Source organism: Contarinia nasturtii, unplaced genomic scaffold, assembly GCF_009176525.2.
Source record: "Contarinia nasturtii isolate CC-2019 unplaced genomic scaffold, AAFC_CNas_1.1 Cnas_scaffold_2140, whole genome shotgun sequence".
NCBI lineage: Eukaryota > Metazoa > Arthropoda > Insecta > Diptera > Cecidomyiidae > Contarinia > Contarinia nasturtii.
The window spans coordinates 1-4,132 of record NW_022199467.1 but is presented as its reverse complement, the minus strand read 5'-3'; the positions used below and the strand labels follow the sequence as shown (position 1 = coordinate 4,132).

General features: G+C 33.8%; 1 long non-coding RNA gene across 1 annotated transcript; it reads left to right on the top strand.

Moving 5' to 3' along the window:
* The first annotated feature begins 3,175 nt into the window (after nucleotides 1-3,175).
* On the top strand, nucleotides 3,176-3,538 carry LOC116347816. The gene is made up of 3 exons (XR_004201720.1): nucleotides 3,176-3,232; nucleotides 3,360-3,412; nucleotides 3,480-3,538. It is a non-coding gene; the product is annotated as an uncharacterized LOC116347816 (long non-coding RNA).
* Nucleotides 3,539-4,132: the final 594 nt, after the last annotated feature.

Here is a 4,132-nt window from a genome sequence, read left to right as displayed (position 1 = left end):
TGGTTGGCCTGGATCAACATACGCTCCTTTACGTTTGGGGTTGTCGTTATAGACCCACTTTTCATCGCCCGTGACAATTCGACTCAAAAAACTATGTTTTTTGTGTTCTTTGAGATGTTCTCTGCATGCTGTGATTCGTGCTTTGAGTTGATTTTCGTTCAGTTGATGTGGTACCCATTTTCCTAGCTTTCGAATCTTTCCCATGGCATGTAAACGTCCGGCCATAATCGATGGCTCTCAGCGGCACTTTTCTTCGAATTAAAGAAGAAAAGTAAAACTTCCCGCAAATGTTATTTTTTTGGCACATATGCTGACATGATTGTAAGCGAAAAAATTATGTTGTTTACACTTTGACAAAATAACACATTCTGAAAACTAATGTCAAATGATGTGGCTTTCACGTGAATAAAGTTACAGTATGGTCCGATGCGTTACAGTACAAGTTACGCCATCTGGTAGAAATCCCTCAAAATTAATTTATACACCCAATATATCAGAACATTTTCAGATTTATAGTATTGCGTCACATTGGGAACTTCGAAAGAAGTGTTTTTTTACTTATATCAATAGTTTTGATAGTATTTTGGTTACCGTGAATGGCAAAAGATGAAGATTTTTGTATAGGAAATGTACCATGAACGAATTCTACCGCAAAATAAATGTCATATTCGGTTTTTTCTTATTAAAAAACCCCCAAATACCTATTTTCATAGCAATTGAATAAAAACCAATTTTTTCGAAATATTATTCCAAAAGAATGGTTTCAAGCCGAAAAATCTAAAAAAATTGAACTAATTTCTCAAAACGGTTACCACCATTGAATTCCTCGGGTCCGAATTATGTAAAATCAGTTGTCAAAGTGAACAAACAAAGTAAAAACCTAGTACATTGCAGTTGATTACTAAGATATTAAAATATAGGTGGCCGCTTAAGTTCACACTTTTACCAATTTTCACCAAATAAAAGAATGTTGTCGTTTCAAAATGTGCATATCGGCTCAAAATTGAGTGCGCTTTCCGCTGATTTTTTTTCAAAATGTCTTTATTGCTTCATCAAGATGACCTTAATGTCTTTCCAATAAGCTAAGAATGACATGATTCTGTTAAAAACCCGTGTAGTATACGGGCGCTAAATGGAAGTCGCAGGCGCTCTTATTTGCGCTTTGGAAGAGGAATGACCGAGAGCGCAAAATATTTTGTCGCGCTATCGAGGATTTCTCTTTAAACATTTTCGCATAAAGACACAGCAACCGAATATGAGTTATGTATACAGTACATACAGTCCACAGAGTCGCTCAATATCATAGCACACTATGCACATTGTGCATACTATTCATATTGTGTGCTATGCTAGTAAGTGACTCTGTCGACTGTATGTACTGTATGCATAACTCATATTCTGTTGCTGTGTCTTTATGCGAAAATGTTTAAAGAGGAATCGCCGATAGCGCGAATAAGAGTGCCTGCGACTTCAAATTAGCGCCCGTATACTACACGGGAAACACTCGTATACCTGTGATCAAAAATGACCAATAAATTGAAAATTTGCCGAAAAAAAATTTCAACTTCGAAACGAATTTTTTTAAAAATTCGAATTTTCCCAGATATTAAACATACGCCAAATCATCACATATTTGGTCCCTAACAAACGCCTAGTTTTTTGATTTTTTTCATAGACGCATTTTTTTTTAAATTTGGGTCACGTGAAAAAAGTCATGGTCATTTTTCGCCGAAAATGTCACATAATACGCCACCTGGTGGACATTTTTGGAAATTTTTCCATTTTGATCCTGAAAGGTGAGTCTTTTACCTTTCCAACGACGTATAAATCATTGTTGTACCTTACAGATGGCCAGAAAAATGTACGATTGATGAAAAACTCAAAAACGGCCTCCCAAAAATGTTCGACCCCAGACCAAAACCACTTACGCAACGAATTTTTTGCAACTGAGAAATTAGTTTGCTCAGTTTTCAGTCTACTTTCGAAAAAAAATAATTATACACAATTTAAAAGAAACTACGGACAGACATACAAACACCTCAACCGGCCAATTTCGAGGTTTTTGGCCATTTTTGGCAAATTGACCATATGTCGGCCACTTTTCAACCGATCATGATGATCTTTTTTTTAACATTATCTACGCACTCCCTGGATTCCGAATATGGCCAAAAAAAAATTCTAAAAAATCATTTCGGTAGTCAAAAATGGAAAAAAATGAATTTTCAGCGATTTTTTCAAAATGTCCCCTTGCGGCCAAATTTTGAAATTTTTCAAATTTTTTCGCGGATTCTTTATTTGGTGCCCGAGCACTACTAAAATATGCAAAAACCTCTTTCCAAAAGTCAGCGGTATCGATTTTCATTTCTTTAACGTATACATATATAGAGTGACGCAAAATATACATATTTCATATGTATAGGGGTATTGCGTCACTTGGGGGACTACCGTCCCCCGTGATATCAAGTGCACATATCAGAGGACTTGAAGTGAACCACCATATTTTATTAGGTATAACGTTACTAGAAATATTAGACGAAATTAAAATCGTTTTGAACAGAAATTGGCAGATATTGGAAATCATTTATTGAATTTTTATATTTTGTTTTTATACAATTACTTTTCGTTTTTTATTTATAATTTATAAATTTATAGTGATTACTGTTTTTATTTGAATAATTTAATTTTATATTTATTTCTGTTGTGAGATTAAATTCAGTGCTACGTTGACAGTGAACAAAATACTCTCAATACAGAATCTCTATACTCTATGAAATGTTTGTATGCGATCTTCATAAATCAAAACACTAAATATAGATGTCACAGTCACGGTCAACGAAAACTCTTAATTAATTAAGCTATGTACAATGGATAGATGCAACAATTTTTTTTTCAATCAAGCTTTTAAAGACATTTATTTTTAAAATGAGTGAGGAGCATTTGCTGTGGGATTTTCGACTGCTGTTTATTTGAATGATGATTGTTCATTTTTTCAATTCATCATTAAATATTGGGTGAATTAACTAGTTTATGTATTCCGGATGGATATCTATCGGCGATATTTTTGAATATCTCGATATTTAACGCAACTGAACACATAGAATCTACGCCAGAGCATATAGAATTTACAATTTGTCGCTACGCATATATGTATCAAGTACATTTTTTGCTTGTATTGTTGCAGTGTTACGAGATGACTTCCGCTTAGTGCCAAAAGATAAAGTGGCTCTTGTAGGTAAGATAATTTATTTTACGATGAGAATAAATTGCATTGAAGAAAGAAAACAATTGTAAAAGAGTAACAAAATTTACCATTTTTAAATTCTTCAAAACGCTATAATTATTTTATAATTTTTTTAAAGGTGGACCAGTAGTACTTAATTGCACACCTCCACGAGGAACCCCAGAAGCTTCAGTACGATTTTTATTATTTTATTTTTTTAAACCAATTACAAGTTTTGTTTTATTTGTTTATGTAATAGGTACTTTGGTACATGAATGGGAAATTACTCGATTTGAGTGGAAAAAGGTAAGAAAATATGCACTTTTTATGTCACATTAAATGTGTCGAATATTCAGTCCAACCAGAGTTGTCAACGAACAGCAACGAACGAACGGTTCTTTCTTAGCTTTTCTTATTCAATTTTTGTTCGTTCGTAGAAAAGCAAATGTTCGAATTGTTCATTCGTTCGTTCGTTGTTCGTAATCAATACACAGAAACAAGTATTCGAGTACGTTTACTCGCACTTTCGGTGTTAGTAGAGACTTTACCCCTCAAAATGAGTTACGCACTCTATTTAACTCTATTTTTGGTGTTAGTTTCATCGAAGTAAATGCATCACAGTGAAAAAAGAGATACATGTGTAGTACATATGTACGTTGCCGCATGCGTTCAACGAGTTATGTTTCGTTGCGTGCATATGAGTCTGTGTATACAAATGTGATTGCTAAGTGTATCGTCACATACGTTCGATGAAACTAACAAAATAGAGTGCGTAACTCATTTTGAGGGTTGAAGTCTCTACTAACACCGCAAGTGCGAGAAAGCGTACTCGAATACTTGTTTCTGTGTATATAAACATAATATGAAATTGTAATAAGTTATAAACTGACACGGATGATTTTAAATTAATTT